The following is a 22,299-nucleotide window of genomic DNA, read 5'->3' as shown; positions in this document are numbered from 1 at the left end:
AAAAAAATAAGAAACCTTTCCTAAAGAGCTTTACATCTATCTGCAATTATAAGGTCAGACATGTCCAGGAATTTATTTTCTTCCTGAACTTGTATCTCTTCTTTAAAAGTGAAAGTAAGTGGACCCCTCTTTAAGGTAAGTTGTTCCAAATATAATGGATCCCCCCTTCCCTATAAGCTAAAAAAACAAAGAGCTTATTTTAAACCAGATGCTCTGCATGGCGCAGCTTTATATGACCGCAGAGGTTGAACCCTGAACGGTTGGGGCAAGTATGGACACAACATTCAAGCTGGATTCAGCTCTAAATTTGGATTGTGATTAAATAGTTGACACAGCATAGGTTTCTGACACAGAATGAATGTGGTCTAATAAACTTAAAATTTGTTTTTTGCCTTTGAGCAATTCACTATGCTGTTGAATATAAATCCTCTCAAAAATATGTTTGAAGAAATTTTCTTTTTATTCATGAAATCTGAAATGAGAAAAATTGACCCCCCCCCCCTTCCCCCCCCAATTTTTTTTCACATCTCCCTTTCCCTTATTCCAAAACTGATCTCAATCCAAATTTCTAATGGAGTTTGCAACAATAACTACTCATTTAAATACATCATAAAATATTAAAATGTAAAAAAAGTGCTTGTTATCACTGAATGGTAAAGATTGTTTTAATTTATCAGTTGGTAGTAAAAGTGAATATACATTGTATATTGTATAAAACAATGATTTAAGTTGATTCAACTACTATTCTGGACAAAGAAAGATAACTCCAATTGAAAATTTCTTGCTATTGCGCAATATTGTGCAATTAGATATTTCTTGCTATTGCGCAATACTGTGCAATTGAAAATACTTGCTATTGCACAATACTGTGCAATTGAAGATTTCTTGCTATTGCTGAATACTGTACGTGCAATTGAAAATTTCTTGCTATTGCACAATACTTAATATAATAATTTTGGATCCTGATTTGGACCAACTAGAAAACTGGGCCCATAATAAATCAAAGCACCAAAGGGTGCTATAGGCAGTTAATCAAAAAACCCAAAGGCAAACTTGGTAAAGGTCAGATGAATAGTGTCAATTATTTATCTCAGGCATTGTTCTCAGCTATTTCTAAAGTATCAAATAATGCTTGTACAGTAATGTTTATGTTATGCAATCGTACTACTTTCAAAAGTTATTTCCAATTTATATTTATAAAGATTCAATGTTTGAGATTATACACATACAGCTGTCCTATGTTAGGGGAGAGTTTTGTGCCAGTTAAGATGTTTAAGCCACCACATTCTGTATGCACCTGTCCATAGTGAGGACCCACTAATGCAGGGCTTTCCCATGAAATTGAAGTAGAAGGCTCAATTAAAATTATAGGCGGCTGTAACATGCGTTCAGCGAAGCCAGACGCGGCCCACCAAGCTATAAGCTTGGTGCCTTACGGCAGGGGGTCTGGGGCCCCTCAAGGCCACCAGAAGCTCTGGCATAAATAGAGCATGAAATCCTGCATTCTCGCAATCTCCTGGCACCTAATTTCATCTTTCAACTGACCATTTTTTATGTATGAAATTTAAGAAAGAAATAAAAATCTCAAAGAAATTTCATTTTTTTTATGTTATAGTTTTTTATTTTTATTACCTTATGCTTAAAATTCATTTACTTTTAAAGGAGTTTTATTTATATAATAATCCGGTTTGTTATAAATCTTGATCGATTTATTTTGCATAACTACGTGAATTTGTAAACAAATGACCCCCCTCTTCTCTCTAGAGACTGTTACGCGTATTTAAATCATACAAATATTTCTCAAGAATTGACAGAAAATTGATATATCCTCTGATTTTTTATTTTTTTTTGTAAACTGTTCAATAAGTCTGATACATAAATCATTTGGAAATGTTATTTATTTGAGGTCGAGTCGACAATATTCTACTTTCGTTTTTGACCTTGATTCTCTGAACACCACGTGGACTTTGAAAAATGAACTTCAAAAGATACTGTTTTCCAGATTCTGAACAATCTATTACACTTTCTTTAATTTGACTGATATTATTCCATAACATAAGATTGTCATCCTATCTGATTGTCTTCACGTTTTAAAAGCCAAAAAAAAGCCAACGAGTTAATGGCCATCGGAACGTCTCTATTGTTATCGTTTAATGACTACCGGAACCTCTCTCTTGTTATCTTTGAAAAGAAACGATGCATTCTGACTTTAAATAGACAACCAATCAGTGACCTGAATTCATGTGAACTATATTTAGCCCACGGAAAACACTGACTTTTCACCCTTGTTTATCGTGACCGCGACTTTGCGACAATACGTCTCTCGGCTGCCTGTAAACATTTGAAAAAAGATATTTTTTATCTTTTTGAATTATATTTTTGTCAGTGAAGTAGCCGGCACTTGAAGCCACCGAAAGCCCTAATCATCAGAATCCTCTCAATTTAAAAGGTACGTAAATTTCGTCTTCTATGTAATTTGAAATTGCCGCCAACTTATTACTAGACTACAGTACTGACGTATGTAATACGTATCGATGACAAACAATATTCCTACGACTTTTGCCATTTGGGAAATGTAAACGACTCATCTTTATAGATTTTCGGCGACCAAATATTTCATACAATTGTTCTTTGGCATCTTAGCCAACAGCACAGGGGATAATAAACTATAGAAGGATTTCTATCGAGCACTACTTCCTATGTGCATCTTCAAAACTTTTGGGAAAATCGACGACCATTTAACGTTTTTATGATAATATTTTTTATATTCCAGAATAAAAAGTATGACAAAAGTGTCCAATTAGTTATAAATAACATGATAGCCAGCCAGATAATAAAAGTGGCACATATTTCAGCATTTATTGGGTAGAACATAAATCTAGGGTGCTCGCATAAAGCAGCTTAACTGCTTAAAAATCTAAGTACATGTTTAGATTCAGCATATCAAAGAAGCCCAAGAATTCAATTTTTGTTAAAATCAAACAAAGTTTAATTTTGGACCCTGATTTGGACCAACTTGAAAACAGGGCCAATAATCAAAAATCTAAGTACATTTTTAGATTCAGCATATCAAGGTGTAATACCACCATTGATTTTCCCCTATTAGTCTTTGTTAAATTTGCACTTTTCAAAAAAATGTGCAGAATTTATCTTTGTTTCAAATAAAGAAATACTTGGCATGAGTAAAGTTTTATCCTGTCCAGTACTATAGAAAAAAATTCACATAACATTTAATTACATATAAGAAAATAACCATCATTGGAAGTTAATCAATCAAATGTCTCCCCTTATTTTATCTGTGTACAAGGTTTAGTCACCATGTAACCTCAAGATTACAAAATTTTCTATAGAAATCCAAAATAAAAAATAATGGTGTTTTGAAATACCCAAGACATATGTTTATGACACAGAAATGTTTTTACTGTAATAAAATGTAGGATTAATTACCTACAACTGTCAAATTCAAGGGAATATTTTTTTAGACCTACTTTCGTATACAACCGGATGTGACGTACCATGATTTGGTGGTATTACACCTAGAACCCCCAAGGATTCAATTTTTGTTAAAATCAAACTAAGTTTAATTTTTGACCCTTTGGACCTTAATGTAGACCAATTTGAACACGGGACCAAAAATTAAGAATCTACATACACAGTAACATTTTTTGTAGATTCGGCATATCAAAGAACCCCAATTATTCAATTTTTGATGAAATCAAACAAAGTTTAATTTTGGACCCTTTGGACCCCTTATTCCTGAACTGTTGGGACCAAAACTCAATCCCAACCTTCCTTTCATGGTCATAAACCTTGTGTTTAAATTTCATAAATTTCTATTAACTTATACTAAAGTTATGGTACGAAAACCAAGAAAAATGCTTATTTGGGCCCCTTTTTGGCCCCTAATTCCTAAACTGTTGGGATCTCAACTCCCAAAATCAATCCCAACCTTCCTTTTGTGTTGATAAACCGTGTGTTTAAATTTCAATGATTTCTATTTACTTATACTTAAGTTATTGTGCAAAAACCAAGAATAATGCTTATTTGGGCCCCTTTTTTTACCCTAATTCCTTACAGTTGGAACCAAAACACCCAAAATCAATCCCAACCTTCCTTTTGTGGTCATAAACTTTGTGTCAAAATATCATTGATTTCTATTCACTTAAACTAAAGTTATAGTGCGAAAACCTAGAAAATGCTTATTTGGGCCCTTTTTGGCCCCTAATTCCTAAACTGATGGGACCAAAACTTTCAAAATCAATCCCACCTTCCTTTTATGGTCATAAACCTTGTGTTTGAATTTCAAAGATTTCTATTTACTTAAACTAAAGTTTTAGTGCGAAAACCAAAAGTATTCGGACGACGACAACGACGCTGACCCCAACGTGATACCAATAAACGACCAAAAAATTTTCAATTTTTGCCATCGTATAAAAAGTAGTGTTTAGTGTTTCTTCATTACAATTTACAATGTAAACTAAAAGATGAGTTTGAGAATAATCATAGACAACAAAAGGGCAAACTCATTTTGGTTGGGGGAGGGGGGGAAGATAGAAAGAAGGGAAATTTCAAACAAACAGTATATTTATGATACTTGGCGAATAAAATAATAAAGTGGCGAAAAATATATTGTTCTGGCGAAAGAGGTGGCAAAATTAATGATTGACCCAGGGGAAACCCTGCTCACAAACTTGACATATATATACAAATCTGAATATTTAGTTTGTGAGTTAATCGCCCCGGTTTACACAGCCATTACAGCAATAACCTCTAGAAAAATGTGTTTAATCCTATAATGTTCATGATGTTTGCAAGTATTGAAGGTATATAAAACTCTATGTTTTAAATTTCTCAAATAAACCAATATTAAGGTATTATCTTAGGCTACATGAACATGCTAATTGTCATCATATTCATGATATTGGATGGCTGTGAGACTTACTGTATCTATCCTAAATTTCTAATCAACAATAATTTTATAAAAATTTAAATTATATAAAATTATATTAAAATTGGATTGTGATTAAATATTTGACACATCAAAAGTTCCTGACTTAAAGAATTTGATCAAAGAACTTAATATATGACATGTATGACATTACATTACCTTCTGTATTACCCAATATTCTAAATCTAAATACACATGGTTAGATTCAGCATATCAACCCCAAGAATTAAATTTTTGATAAAATCAAACAAAGCTTAATTTGAACATAAATTTGGACCAATTTGATACAAAGGCTCAAAATCAAAATCTAAATATAGCCAATATGATTAATTTTTATTGAAATCGAACGAAATTTAATTGGTCTCTGAAATTTAAGAAAATTTGAAAACTGGACACAAACACTAAAATATGGATACAAATTTCATTTTTTCTTCTTATTAAAATCAAACAAAGTTTAATTTTGGACCCTTTGGATCTAAATGTGAACTAATCTAAAGGCAATTATTATTAATTTCTTTGTCGTCATTGCTTGTGGAGAGTTGTCTCATTGGCAATCATACCACATCTTCTTTTTTTTATAATATTGGACTTTTTGGACTTTAATATGGATTAATTTAAATTGGTTCAAAAATAAAAAATCTTAATGCAGTTAGTATAAGCATATCGTAGTACCAGAATAATTAGTTTGTGGTGTAATCACACAGATTAATTTGGGATCCTTTGGACCTCAACATGCTCAATGTGGACCAATTTAAAAGTAAGGCCAAATTTTCAAAATTCAAATACATTACAGGAATCCAAATGGTCACCTCATGTACATTAGTTTTCAAAGAGGATCATCTATGGACCATTTCACAAGTGTTGTCCTGATTGGCTCAGAAATTCAGAGGATAAAGTTTTAAAGATTTTTTTTATCATGAATTACTTGTACTTCAATATATATGTACTTCTTATTGGCTATTCAGTTTGAGAGGAGAAGATTGAAAGATGTAATTTGAAGAACAGCAGATGTAAAAATGCCAGCTGCTACTCATCCAACAAGAGCTCACAAAGCAGTTGAAGTTATTATCCATCATTGTCCATAATTACCTTATCACTGGTTTGAGATGCATAAACATATTTTCTTTTCCTAGTATTGTAATGACTCTCTGGATCAAATTGATTTTCCTGCAAAAATTATGAAATTTTAACAAGAAGGCATGCAATGTCATATTACAAATACCAATTATCCCCCTTGTAGTTCCAATTTTCTGCTTACAGGCAGTACATGTACATTGTGTAGGTGTTTGATAGATCTGAAAAGTGCTCAGATATTACAAGTTATCACTGTGAAGCTCATACATAAAATAGTCAGTATAAGAAGTAGTTTCAGAGAAACATGTGACTGAAATTGAGTCACTGAATTTTTTAGGACCAACTGGCCAAGGACAAATGGAGTGACACAATATAGCTCCTACTTTTAGAGTTAACACAGTTCTATTTACAGATCATTACATAAAAAAAAAATTTAAAAATCATTTGAAGTCCTTTTCATGCTTTTCGGGCAGATCATTACATATTATTTTTTTTTCAATTTCATTTTAAGTCCTTTTCGGCCAAGTTTTCATTTATGCCAATCAAGGTTACTTTTTTTTTTTAATTTTTGATCATTTCCAGATCATTGACAAATTAAAACATGAATATTTAATCAAAGCATGCAAAGTATTAACAAGAATGTGTCCATAGTACACGGATGCCCCACTCGCATTATCATTTTCTATGTTCAGTAGACCATGAAATTGGGGTCAAAACTCTAATTTGGCAATTAAATTAGAAAGATCATATCATAGGGAACATGTGTACTAAGTTTGAAGTTGATTGGACTTCAACTTCATCAAAAACTACCTTGACCAAAAACTTTAACCTGAACGAACAGACAGACAGACGGAAGGACGGACGGTCGGAAGGACAGACGCACAGACCAGAAAACATTATGCCCCTCTACTATCGTAGGTAGTAGACCATAAAAATGTAAGAACTTTACATTTTTGATATATTAGATTTTTTTCATGACTTACATGTACTGGACTAGACAATCATAATGAACTACATGTACATGTATAAAGTATACATTACATGTACATGTTTATAGCTACATGAACTAAGAACATTTTTTTTAAAAGTTTTGTTTGTACATGTACATACATCTATTAATGGCTCCGGTGGTACTTGTACAATGTAGCTGAGCTGGTTAATTCTCTTCCTCAGTCATACATGTAGCATTCTTTTGACTGCATCTCTTGTATCTATATGTTGTAGCAGACTATACATAATCCTGTGCAAATTGAAGAAAAAAATCATATGTCATAAGCTGTCCATGTTACGCAAACATTTGAAAATCATAATAAACAATGATAAACTGCAGCTAATATTTTCCACCTGAACACATGCTGAAGTAGAAATTAAAAAAAAATATATCTATCATGTTCAGTTCATCAAAAAATGTTTTACCCATGTGCATATATACTACATACATGAACATGTATGTCTATGTGTATACATGTATATTGTCATGATTGTGTTCAATACTATAAAATTGTGATAGGAGTAAATCGGTAAAAAGATTGTGAACAGCTGGATTCATATTTATGATTAAAACAACATTAATAATAGTTTTTTTTTCACTATTATATTACGAAGAAAAAGCTACATTTGTAGTACAATTGTTTATGGATCTCAGAAAGGCTGATCCTGAAGTCCCTTTCTTACAAGTGCAGTGTTATCCCCAGAAGATAGCATCCCATTTGGCGTAAAAAAAAATTAACTGTGTCATTTGTCGCGTCTCAGCGATGCTCTATTTCCATTGATTTCCTTTATGTTATACATGTATATGTTTATATTGTTCAATTCATTACTGAGAATACAATTAGACTAATCACTAATACCATGAATACAGTTGCTTCAGTTTGTTTTATTTATTCATTTATAGTTACAGAATTATTTTTTGCCTCTTGTGCCAAATAAAAATATATATATGTGGTTTCAGTTACTATAAGTCATGAACATGATGAAAGTAAAATGAATGAATGATTTATCATAGTGCAACTTGTATATATATACAATGATAAACATATAAATATCTAGTACAAAAAAGAAACCTTTTTTTTTTTATATCAAAAGAGTAAAGAAAGTGTTATAAATAGCAAAAAAATCTCAATTTAAAAACTTTTTTCTTCATCATGTCTATGAAATTCATTGTTTCAAGGTACCCAATTGGGCCAATGATTTAGTTCCAGTTGTTTCTAATCTTTACATCAAAATGATATATATATTTTTGACAAAGTTTTCAGAAAAATAGTCTTTTTATGCGTAGTTCTCTATCGTGAAAATGCGGATTTTTGTCATATCTGGTCTGGTTCCGAACCGTAGTGTGCAATGGCAGCCAAATTTTTTTTTAACAAAAATGAGTCCAACAATAAACAAGAGATTGGGAATGAATGACGCTTTTAATGGATTAAATGGATTAAACGTAAACTAAAGCCAATTATGATCACTTTATGAAGAAGCATAAAATGTATTAAGCTCAAAATCAAATTGTTCGCTCTCAATCGAAAAGTAGTACCGGAAGAGACAGAAAGTATATTTTGGAAAGTTGTAAAAATAAACCAACAAACCTTTTTTTAAGAGAAAAATGGTTTCAATCTAAGATTTTCGTAATACAAAACGTAGATTTCAATAAATGCGACGAAAATATTCATGGGACTGACGGAAGGACAGACAGAGGTAAAACAGTATACCCCCCCTTTTTTAAAGCGGGGGTATAATAAGGAATGGGTTGTCCAGAAATTTTTCAGTATTTACGCAAGAAGAGTTAATTAAGGAAGAGGTTGTCTAGAGATATTCACTTAATTTTATTCACATTTTTTGGGGGTTGATGTAAATATTTTTTTCTCTCATATAAACTAAATGTGTATTTTTAATTATGTATAAGAGGTAATGGATATTTTTTATACATTTTTTAACCAGTTGAACATTTTGCAGGATTGTTGGTTTAAAGGGAAACTTCGCAAAAAAATCAAAAATTGATATTATGTCCATTCTGTATAAAAATGCTCAAATTTATAGATATTAAAGTTTTATTCCGCTAGATAAGAGATCACCATTGATTTTAAATTTTGAGTATCAATTGTCTGCATTCCGCTATTTTGTCATCTTCTCCGATAAAAAAATCATGATATGTCTATAAACCACAAAGATTTGAAGAAAGTAGAAATCTATTTACATATTTTTTCCAAGGGTTTATTTGGAAAAATGTAATATATACTCGTTGTCAATAGTAAAGGACAGATTGGAACATACCAGATATTGATTTAAAAAATGTACGCACTTGTTGTCGATTCGTTTATACGCCTGGATAGAAAGTTACGGAACTATAGCGTAATTTAAAATATATACATGTATACATTGAACATAAGAAAGGAACATACATTTTGTGTAAATTTGGGTAAAAGTTTTGTAAATAGACTAGTCAACGTATGCCAACGGTATGTAATCAACGAATTCGATAGACTTTTGTATACCAAAAGAAGAAGAAGAAGAAGAGAACCAATTTGATTTAAATACAGGTCGATATATAACTTGCTTTGGTTCATCAAAGTTATGAACATAGTAAAATCACAGATTTATATATCAAATAGATTGTTCTCGAATAAAGGAAGAAATTCGTCATCATGACAATTGTTCCGACATTCATGTAATATATATATGCAACTGGAGGTACACTGATAATCCCCAAGGGATGTGAATATTTTCTAGGAAAACTATTAAGTATTACGTACAGTTTCAAATCAATTTCGGGATTTATTTTCTTTCTTGATATTCAATGACAGCAACTTAAAGAATAAACTGCTTGTCCGCTTTAGGGGTATTCTTGCCAGTTGAACAGACTTATAATTACATTCAAAAATAGGGAAAGATGACATTAAATTCGTTGTCTGTTGTTTTTAAGTAAAAGTTAATTGAATCATCAAAGTTAATATCCTTTGGTCTTGAATGTATGTTAACTAATTAATGTGTTTTTATAGGCTAGCTCAAATCCTCATCCAAATAATATAATCTATATGTAATAATCCCTTCCTTCCACACAGAGATTTAATGCCAAGCAGTAGACATATAGGTACTAATTAAGTAATTAAATGAACAATAGATAACAATAATTAATCATAAATGTGAAAAGATGTGAAAACAAAAGTATTCGTACATATTATATTCCGCTTCGGTAGAGTTATCTTCAGATAGTTTCAGATATTAATTAATACATGGCTTTCAAAAGTCTAACTCGTACATTTTTTTGCCTAATTAAGACAATCAAAATGCTTTGGTTAAGCTATTTCTAATTTCTAAGTTCCCCTTTTTTATGAGACATAAATCAAGGACAAGCGGTGTATATCATTTCATTCTGACACATGAATTAGGTTTCCACGGCGATCTATTTTTATTCGTCACCAACTTGAGTATGTACTTTAAATGTGTGTATTAAATGCTCCCTTGTTTTATAATCCACTGATCCGAAAAGACAGTCACACCTGGCAAGGTGTGCCCTAGAGGCGTGGTTAAATACTGAAGTGCAAATAACAATTTACCTTTCAACAAGCCATCTACAAGTATTGCCACAGAACCGTGAATACACACACAGTCATAGCAGAGGTAGTAAAAGGTCAATCAATAAGAGTACACCAACATATTGTCTTAACAGATTATTGTACGTTAATTTATTCACTTAATTAGTCCGAAAATGCATTAATTAAAAATAAATTTATAACTTTTTGTGTTGTCTACAAAAATAATTCAAATATATACGTTTTACATAGAAAATTTATCTCATTAATGTGTACAATTGCACGTCTGTGTGTTTTATCTTCTTATTATCAGATGGTTATTAGATAAAGCATAAGTCATTGGTGAGCTTACAATTACGTTAAAATATGATTAAAAGCCAAGACTTTTAATGATTGTATTTTAAATCCCAGCATGCAAAAACCAGGCGAAAACGTCACGACCTACAGGAAGTAGTTAATATTTTTTCATTAATTATTGCAGGGCTTCGTTGTTTCTTATGAAGTTTTTGAAGTAACTATGTTATTAATTACCTGAAAAGAAAAATTATCAAAACGTCAGTCATAGAATGTTGGGAAAACTTTAGATAATAAACTTTTGCATTCTAGCTGCTTGATGCGTTTTAATGCATGCTAAAATCTAGTCCAAATAATTATGACGTCTGGCAAGGCTATTTTATTTTTTTTCTGGGACGACTTCCTAAAATTAGGTGTCAAAGTTCCCCCCAAAATTTGCTCTCAAACTCCAGATGTAAAAAATGGCTTCGGCGTTATGACGTCGTAGGAAGGCGTCCCAGAAAAAAATTAAAATAGCCTTGCCAGACGTCATAATTATTTGGACTAGCTAAAATCCAACCCCCATAATAGATCATGAATTTATACATTTTTAGAATTATTTATATTTATTTTATCAAATATTATAGGATGCCGAATTGACTTTAAATAGGTGCTGATTTGACTAGTTCCGATTTAACAAGGTGCCGATTTGACCAGGTGCCGATTTGACTTGAAGTTGTACCCATTATAAATTGCCTTCCGACAGAATTTCGGCTGTAAAATCTCGTCTCTGTCCACATTTCAGTCCTAACCTTTTGAAATGTGATGTAACATCCCCCTGGCAATCAAACAACTTTACTAAATGTGTGCCATGAAGATGTAAACATAAGACATAAATTGATAATGTTACAGCATCCATGTTGTATACAGCGCCATCTATAAATAGTTCTAAAGGGAGATAAGGTAAACTTCTTCTTCTTCCAAATTTTCACATCCTTTGTAGGACAACCACACCGTTACGGCGTGTAGAACAAAACCCACCACCATGAATGTAGGAATATAATATGTACACTATATATTGAATAATGATATCCTCCACTAATATATACAGGATCACTTTCTAGTTGCACAGAACGGGCAGATTTAATACTGCTGTTCCTCAATCCCAATCTTAACCAGCGCATACCAAATTTAAAGCACAGAGAACTTGAGAAAATACGTCGAGGAAAACGCACCAGAGAGGAAAACTGCACATTGGGACAATTCGTGCCAACAGGCCATAAGATTGAGGATTGAGGACGTATAGAAGAGGGACGAAAGATACCAAAGGGACAGTCAAACTCATAAATCTAAAACAAACTGACAACGCCATGGCTAAAAATGAAAAATACTAACAGACAAACAAAAGTATACATGACACAACATAGAAAACTAAAGAAAAAACAACACGAACCCCACCAAAAACTAGGGGTGATCTCAGGTGCTCCGGAAGGGTAAGCAGATCCTGCTCCACATTTGGCACCCGTCGTGTTGCGTATGAGATAACAAATCCAGTAAATAGTCTAATTCGGTAGGTCACATAGCTTGAAGTATGCATTCTTAGTTGCGTTAAAAATTGTTAGGCTAGTTACCGGACATATATACAGGGGGGATCTAAAACAAAAACCAAAGGCATTTTTTTAAATAACAAGATACCCAAGTCGGAAGAATTAATATTTTAATTAATGATTAAAAAAAGGAAGCTGAAAGTATCTATTTAAGGTCTTTCATAACAGCGGTATTTGTTAAAGGGACTGAAACGATTAGACGCGTGCTCAAAATCAGCATGCATGATGAGTTGGTTACCGTTATGTGGTTAAAAGCTTGATAAGTGAAATGACAACTTTATTGCACCTACGCCTACGAAGGTCAATTCAGTTCAATGATGCACCGTCTAATAGTTCTCGCACTTATATCATTAGCAACGCAAAAGTAAATACATCAATTGAGTGAAACATTTATATGCAACAGTTTTATCAAACGGTGCGAAAAGATGCAATTTAGTATTATGATTTGTATTTTTATATGTTGAATTTATATGTAGTAGTTTTAGACAAAACCGATTAATAATCTGATTGAAAAAAATACCATTTACCTGAATGGTCTCAAATATTAGATAGTATCTTTTTTTTTTTTTTTTTAGACATTATTTTATTTTCCAATCATGGGCCCTTGTCAGGCAAGATACAAAAACATCATAATACAATGATTATATAAACATTAGTGAAATACACAATAAGTAATACACAAATAATAAATTGATAATATGAGTAATGTAGGATATAATTAAAGTAAGAGACATTGAGTGCAATGAGGCCGATTTAATATTAAAAGGATATGATAATAAGTTTATTTTAAAATACGGAAACTAAAAAATAGCAAAAATAGAACCGGGAATATAGTATCTCAATCTGCAGTAGTTCTCCTCATGACCAGTGCACAGTAGTGAGGGACTTCATCACAACAATGCAAAGGTCATCAAGGGGGGATCCTTCAGAACTAGCTACAGATACATGAGATTACTCCAATAGTGATTCTCCTCATGACTAATGCACAATAGCAAGGGTTAACATTGATACTGGACAATATTCATCAAGGGACGGTGCTCTAGAACTCACTATGGAGAAAATATAAAGTTCAAATTACAAGTAGTAGAGGGAAATAAATCCCATTAAAGCTTTTCATATTTCTTAATGAACATGCATAATTCTGATAATAAATTCTCATCTTCATTATTCATTAACCATATCAGTTTTTGTTTAGGGTCAGATAGTAGAGAAACAACAGTCATATCACATCCCATATATATGATAATAAGAGATGTTTCTGGAATTACGTATATCAAAATATTTAAGTTTAGTGCTTTTCGGTAAAATCCTATTTATTACAGAAATGCAATCTAAAACAAAAACCAAAGGCATCTATTTAAATAACAAGATACCCAAGTCGGAAGAATTAATATTTTAATTAATGATTAAAAAAAGGAAGCTGAAAGTATCTATTAAAGGTCTTTCATAACAGCGGTATTTGTTAAAGGGACTGAAACGATTAGACGCGTGCTCAAAATCAGCATGCATGATGAGTTGGTTACCGTTATGTGGTTAAAAGCTTGATAAGTGAAATGACAACTTTATTGCACCTACGCCTACGCAGGTCAATTCAGTTCAATGATGCACCGTCTAATAGTTCTCGCACTTATATCATTAGCAACGCCAAAGTAAATACATCAATTGAGTGAAACATTTATATGCAACAGTTTTATCAATAGGCGCGAAAAGATGTAATTTAGTATTATGATTTGTATTTTTTTTAAACTTTACATCAGTAGGATACAGTCCTGCATGATCTAAGCCGTGGAGATTTTTTTCTCAGTTATAAAAAGGCAAAATAAAGCTATTAATCTGTTATGGCATGCAGATAATAACATGCTAAAACAACAAGTTCTAAGGTTTTGGGATTTTCTAATAACCACTCAAAGATAGAAAAATATAGTACATGTTCTAGAAATGGGACAACTTTTACAGATTATCTATACACATACATTTAATGCATTAAAAAGAATGAAGGAAATTGAAAAGAAACTTCAGTTTTACATATAATATTAGGTTTACATGCATTTAATAATCTAACCATACTCATTTTTTTCTAATAACCTACAATGAGACTTAATTAATTAATTAACTTAATTAATTTTTGTTGTTTTGTTTTTTTCAATGTAATAATGTCAAACTGTAACCAACACAAGAATGACGTTAAGATTTATACCGAAAACATGAATTTGGATGGTTTCGTTTTCCTGCGTTATGATATAATAGACCAAACATCAAAAACAATGTATGGATATAAGTTGTTTGCTTCACGTCCAATGGACAATATTTCATGATATTCAGGACGATACTAATTAACAAAAACACTCAGTTGTATTAGCATTAGCAAAACTCATATCCGTGATTCAAGATTCAAGATTCAAAGTTTTATTTAGAGTCGATATTCAATAAACTACATAACACAAGCTCTAGTGAGCTTTTCAAATCGACTTAATAACAAAATACAATACACACATACACAATACAATACACACATACAAAAGTCATGAAAAACAACACAATTTTAAACATATAATGCATAGTAAGATACCATAAATGACATATATAAGTTAAAAGCATATAGTACACTTAAAACATAGCACAAGTTAATAATAAGATTGCACAAATCATATAGTCACACAAAAAATAAAAGTAAAATAAAACAGGCATAAACACTATATGCATGCACTCCACTGGCATGAGCTATATTATGAATATTATATGAATGCATGGTCGACTTTGAAACTTTTGCTTATATATTATATATACTTTCTATGTTGAAGTTTGTGATGGAATGTCTGTCAATCAAAGATGGACCCATATAACTCTGCTCAGTCTTAATATTTGGTATGCAGGTGTAATAATATTAGAACATCTCATTTCTTTGCCGCATAGTACATGGCCCAGCAGGGGCGGATCCAACCATTTTAAAAAGGGGGGTTCCTAACCCAGGACAAGGGGGGGGGGTCCTAACCCAGGACAAAAGGGGGGGGGGGTTCCAATTAAATGTCCCCATTCAAATGCATTGATCGTCCAAAAAAAAGGGGGGTTCCAACCCCCGGAACCCCCCTCTGGATCCGCGCCTGCCCAGTCGCCACAGTCCGCATACTGTAAACCAACTTATTTTCGCGGATACTTTATTTCGCGTTTTACCCTTTCTTGACCACTTCGCGGCTATTAAATTTCGCGATTATCTGATTTACTTGATGAAGTTTATTAAGGAAAGATCAAAGATTGACATATTCGCGACGATTTATATTCGCGTTATTTTTCTACTCGCGAAAGTCGCGAAAATAAATCGCTCGCGAAAATAAGTTGGTTTACAGTAATGGACTGTTCACCGACTGGAACTTTTCTTCTATGGTACTGGCACGATTTAATTTATGATTATCATGATTATAGGTCCCTTATATTAATGATATATGGTACGCAATTGGATTAACATCGACATATCTTAATTCACTGAGATAATTTTACTCTACAATCAATGAAGTTTTTCACCAGTTATTTAATCGTGTAATCTTTCGGGGTTTCCCTTACAAAAAATGCTTAACTAGTATATTTATATATATAAATATAGGAAGATTTGGTATGATTGCCAATGAGACAAATCTCCACATGGTCAGAGAACAAATGCACAAGAATTATACAACTATTAGTTAACGTACGGTCTTCAAAAATGAGCAAAACCCAAACCACATATAGCAAGCTATGAAAGGCCTCAAATGACAAATATAAAACAACTAACGGCCTGACTTATGTACAACAACAGCGGAAAAATATTATGATATATAGCAATAAATGCAAGCATACAGATTTATACAGGCTACTAACTTGCTACATGCACATTTAGAATGACGCGGATTTAAACTAGTTTGCTGCCCCAAGAACTCCCTGATAACCTGGGACAGTGCATGGTGAACTAGTACATAGAACATAAGAACAAACTATAAAAAAAATCATTGAAAAGGGCTTAACTCATCAGATTGATCGAAAGCACAAAACAACTAACAGAACACATCCTGGACGTGCCAGGGATTTATTCAACCCCACAACAACAACAGACACATAACGTTACTCGCAGTTACTAACAGTTAGTTCAAAGTCAATAACAAATAATTAAAAAAATATCTAATACAGATCTTATCAAAACGGGAAGCTCCCTTTCTTAATTGTATTGAAAATAGGTTAAAGGTTCCCCATATTAAGTTTTTTCTGGTGCAATTGAATGCCTATAAACTGGTATCAATATAAAAATGAATACATGGTATGATTGCCAATGAGACAACTCTCTACAGATATACATTAGGTCGCCACGTGCGCACGGGCTTCAAGAATGAGTAAAACCCATATCGTATAGTCAACTATAAAAGGCTTCAAAATGACAAATGAAAAAAATGAAATATGTACTAAAACAATGAACGGAAAACAAATATGATATACAGCAACAAATGACAACCTCTGGTTTACAGGCTCCTAAGTCGGAACAGGCATATATATTTATATATATATACATAATGTGACAGGGTTAAATCATGTTAAAGGCGCCAAGCATTCATGACCTTGGAAAATGGTGTAACGATTGGAATATTCGATTAAAAAAAATTAAATAATTAAAAATGAGCTTTCCAAAATTTTCTGTACTTGTAAAACGAAGATGTGGTACGATTACCGATGAGACAACTCTCCACAAGAGACAAAATGACACAGAAATTAACAGAACAGTATAATCAATGATCGAGATCTTCATTTGTACTTGTGAGAGAACGAAACGGATGCAATCAACTGAAAACCCAGATATCTTATCCTAATCAATTAATAAATCAATATGTCTACGCCATCTTTAGAATTTCACTCATTTCAAGTGTTTATTTCATCGCATGTTATTTAAAGCAAATGTCTAAACTTCTTGAGATAGCGGATAACTGCAAGCTATTTCTTCTAACTAGAGTATTAATATAGAAACACATGTATGAGAAATCTGACAAGGACAGAACAGCCCATCTCCGAACCGTAACCACCAACAGAAGTTTCATCTTTAAAGACATTTATGAAGCAACATAATAATGAGAAAATGTAGTAAAATTGCCAATGAAACAATTAGTACAGACGAGAGTCAGATTTTGAACTTTTGTTTAATTTTGTAGACTGGGTATCTCAAATCTTTTTATCTAAAAAAAAACGAAATGCCTTTAGTGGGAACTCTCGAGCTGAGACCTACACTATTCAGGCTAGCTGGGACAATATACTTTGTTATTTAGTTTTGTCATTTTTGTGCATGGGATCGTTAAAGAGACTGTCAGTGGTTTAAAGCATTGCTTGTCAAAGACATAAAATTGAGAATGGAAATGGAGAATGTGTCAAAGCGACAACAACCCGACCATAGAGCGGACAACAGTCGAAGGCCACCAATGGGTCTTCAATGTAGCGAGAAACTTCCACACACGGAGGTGTCATTTAGCCGGTCCCTTAACAAGATGTATACTAGTTCAGTGATAATGGACGTCATACTAAAATCCGAATTATACACAAGAAACTAATACTAAAAATCATAAAAGACTAACAGAGGCCAGAGGTCCCTGACTTGGGACAGGGGCAAATTGCGACGGGGTTAAACATGTTTTTAGAGATCTCAACCCTCCAAACATGCTCCTTTTTAATAGCGACTGCTCTCTTTATTCTCAGAATTACTCTTTTCTATTGGAAATAGATATTCTACATTATTAGGTGTCGACTTTAAGTAAGGAATGTAACCTTATCCTTGTAAATGTTATATATCTTCTCATTACTTATTGTTTTCCCTTAAGGTAGCTGACACAATATTAAGATAGTTTTGCTTTAAAATTATCTATTCCACTAGTTGTTCAAAATTTTTAGAGTTTGAGCTTTTTCATATCCAGCGGCACATATTACAGTGTAATCCGGATTCACTATTAAACGATTCGGGGAAATTTCTATTGTCAAATTCAATTTCAAATAATAATATTTATGTTTAACAAAACTATGATCTGTTTGTGAAACGTGAAGGATACATAATGATTGGTGTGTTCATTGTTGGACTTTAACGCCACTTTTATCATTATTCGCTATTTCATGGCATGTAGAGAAAAACTGGGACGCCTGGAGAGAGACACTGCCCTTCGACATGGAATCTGTCCATCCTTGTCAACTACGAATGAAGTGAAACTAAGCACCAAGTGTTCAAACTCTGAAATAAGTAATGAAGCAGTATTTTTCGAATTCACTAATGAAAGAAAATTCAGTTTTCGTTTTATTTGAATTTTTCAAATTGGAGAAACAAAGAGGTTTTAAAAACGAACTGAAGAATAAAAAGGTAGCAAAATGCTAAGTTCTTTCAAAAATATTCTTTTATCGCTAAGAGGCTGGCTTGTCATGCCAAGAAATTGCCTCCGTTGAAATTTAAAACATCCAATAGAGCAAATTACATCGATGATTAATATTGACCTTATGGTATGGGCACAGGACGTTTGCGCTTTTTTACCTGTAAAACGATAGGACATTTGCGCTTCAAATACTATGGACATTTGCGCTTTATGTTTTGATTCACCTGTATTAAATTGATTGGACATTTGCGCTTTTTACCTTTGTATAAGTGAACTTGGATGTTCCAAATTTGCAGACTATCTGCAAAAATTATGTGACAATTGAATCACGATTTACTTAACTCATCCTGCTATGTTTATCTTGTTGAAGAGTATCATTGAACAACACTCAGTGAATTACATTTAGATTCATTATATTGATGATCAGGCATTCCAGTCAAGAACTGAGAAAGAAAAACTTGATTTTTGTATTTGAAATGTGGACAAAATACCAGTCAGAATAGATAACAAGAGCTACTTATTTTGACTCTTTAGGCTTTAGATATTAAGCGAAACATGAACTGTGATGACTGTTCGTGTTTTATGTGTTTTAAAATGTTAACTTTTAGCTGTATATAAACTTTTAAACATTTTAAAAAATATGACTTGTCGGTCCCAAGCCAGTATAAAAGAGGAAGGAAGTCATAAAAACAAATATTGCAAAAGCGCAAATGTCCTATGTAAAAGGCACAAATGTACATTTTTAAAAAGCGCAAATTTCCTATGATTTGAAGCGCAAGTGTCCAAAATTAAAAGCGCAAATGTCCTATGAAAAAGCGCAAACGTCCCGCGCCGTATGGTATATGGCCGTTTTCTAAGCGATACGTACATGCAGATCATACATTAAATTAATTTGTTTAGTAAAAACAAATCTTTAACTACTAATAGGTGCCGTAGGAGGTCCACAGAATTTTTAGCAAGGAATTCTTGGCTAGATCAGACAATTTAAGAACAGAAAGCATTGCACTGATGTATGTCCATTATTAATTTTTCAGTAGTCAAAATTCAATGTTAAGTGATGTATATTGAATAATGATATATAGTTTGTATTTCTGTTTCCTGAAAACCAAGACATATATATGATTCGGCGCGGGACGTTTGCGCTTTTTCATAGGACATTTGCGCTTATTTTTTTGGACACTTGCGCTTCAAATCATAGAACATTTGCGCTTTTTAAAAAAGGACATTTGCGCTGTTAACACGGGACATTTGCCCTTTTGCAATATTTGATTTTTATGACTATCATATCTTCCTCTTTAATACTGGCAGAATAATATTTTTTCTTTATGGTTAAAGGTTTAAAAAAATCATTTAATAGCACATTTCATAGCACATTCATTTCATAGCACATTGATATGTGTTTAAAAGTCTATATACACTGAACTAAAGGTAAACATTCTAAAGACCTAAAAACACGTACAGTCATCACAGGTCAGTTTTCGCTTGATATATGAAGACCAAGGATTGGACAAATTTAGCTCTGTTTATCTGTTCAGACTGGCATTTCGCACACATTTCAAATATATATTCAATATTCTCTTTCCCAATTCTTGACAGGGATGCCTGTTCATCAATATAACGAATCTAATGTGATTCACATACTGTTGTTCAATGATGCTCTTTAAAAAGATAAAAATATCAGGATGAGTCGAGTAGAACTGTTCATTATAATGTACAGGGAATGATTCTGGACCATGTGTCGTACTAATGCCAAATATAAGTTAAATTTATTTACGCAATAATTACTTCTCTTTAAAATTACAGATAGACGACAATAGGTGCAAAAGCGCAAATGTCCGGTCAATTTAATACTGGTGAATCAAAATTTAAAGCGCAAATGTCCATAGTATTTGAAGCGCAAATGTCGTATCGTTTTACAGGTGAAAAAGCGCAAACGTCCTGTGCCCATATGATTAAGGTTATTTTTATTTATGTATTTGCTGTTATTTATCCCCTGATTATAAAACATGTCGATTGAGCCACAATGATTACTACATTGGTTACCTAAATACCAAAAACACGCAAGACAAGGAAGAAATGCCCAATTTTGATTATAATGGAATGGATATTTTAAGTAATGGAATGGATATTTCAAGTAATGGAATGGATATTTTAAGTAATGGAATGGACTACAACGACCCTTCAGTCACTAATTACAGATATACTTTATACCTTATTCGAAAGTTTATTTATTGAGGAACAAAAGGTACATAGTTAATGTGTTCCACAACGCATATTAGAGGAGTAACAATACCTACATATCGAAATACGCGTGAACATTAAGATATAGCTTATTTTAAATGATGAAATGAACTGCTGCGACATTTCATCCCTTAATTCAGGAAAACTTTATGTACCATTTGAGAGTTCATTGCTGTCGCAATGACCATTAGAAGGATTACGGAGGATCTAAATGACAAAAATACGCGTGAAAAGAAAGAATTTTGAATGATAGCATGGATATTTTGAATAATGACATGATCTGTTGTGACCCTTCATCCCCTAATTTCAGAAATACCTTTAACCTCATTCGAAAGCTTATTTATAGAGGAACTAAAAGTATATAGCTAAAATGTAATGCGGGGAGTAACGAAAGACAAAAAATCGAAATACATGTGAGCATTAAGAAATACAATTGTAGCTTATTTTAAATAATGAAATGGATGAATGCGCCCCATCAGCCCATAATTAAGGAAAACGTTGTAATCATTTGAAAGTTCATTGATAGAGAAACAAAAATGGTTTAGGTTATAAATAATATGTGCAGCAACGACCATTAAAGAGGTTGGGGACATAAATGCCAAGATAACAGTGAAGATTTAAAAATAGCCAATTTTGAATGATGGAATGGATTGCTGTGACCCTTCAACCCCTAATTACAGATATACATAATACCTCATTAGAAAGCCTATTAATAGCAGAACAAAATGTATGTAGTTAATATGTTCCGCAACGCATATTATAGGAGTAACGAAGGATCTTAATGTCAAAATATGCATAAACATTATGAAATATAGCTTTTTTAATAATATAATGGACTGCTGCGACTCGTCAGTAACAATATCGTTATTTAGAGGCAGTAACTCAGGCCCTTATTAGCGAAAACTTTATAGACAAAGTGAAAGCTTATTGATAGAGAAACCACAATGACGTTTAATAGGGTTACAGGAGACCAAAATGCCAAAATACGCGTGAAAATAAAATAAAAATAGCCAATTTTAGATAATGGAATTGATTGCTTCGATAATTCAGATCCTAATTACAAATAAACATTTTACCTCATTCGAAAGCCTATTAAAAGAGGAACAAAAGGTATATAGTTAATATGTTCCACAACGCATATTGGAGGAGAAATGAAGTACCAAAAAATCGAAATACGGGTGAACATTATAAAATAGCTTATTTTGAATCATGAAATGAACTTCTGCAACCCATAAGCCCTATAATTAAGGAAAACTTTATACACCATTTGC

At 32.5% G+C, this 22,299-nt stretch overlaps 2 protein-coding genes across 3 annotated transcripts in view; both read right to left on the bottom strand.

The window, feature by feature from the left end:
- The window catches only part of LOC139486198 (fibroblast growth factor receptor 2-like), a 51,230-nt gene extending 39,468 nt beyond the window's left edge, over positions 1-11,762 (bottom strand). The window contains exons 1-3 of one of the 2 annotated variants that reach the window (XM_071270998.1): positions 11,561-11,762; positions 7,133-7,262; positions 6,038-6,115 (exon numbers count right to left, since the gene is read on the bottom strand). The gene's annotated coding sequence lies outside the window, so the exon portion shown is untranslated. The remainder of the gene's footprint in view (positions 1-6,037; positions 6,116-7,132; positions 7,263-11,560) is intronic. The other variant, XM_071270991.1, reaches the window with a different exon arrangement.
- The window catches only part of LOC139514847 (uncharacterized), a 276,626-nt gene that overhangs the window by 179,417 nt on the left and 74,910 nt on the right, over positions 1-22,299 (bottom strand). The gene's annotated exons all lie outside the window — the stretch shown is intronic.

Source organism: Mytilus edulis, chromosome 1 (genome assembly GCF_963676685.1).
Source record: "Mytilus edulis chromosome 1, xbMytEdul2.2, whole genome shotgun sequence".
Classification (NCBI taxonomy): domain Eukaryota; kingdom Metazoa; phylum Mollusca; class Bivalvia; order Mytilida; family Mytilidae; genus Mytilus; species Mytilus edulis.
Note: the sequence above shows the minus strand (reverse complement) of the source record. Positions and strands in the feature narration are given on the sequence as shown.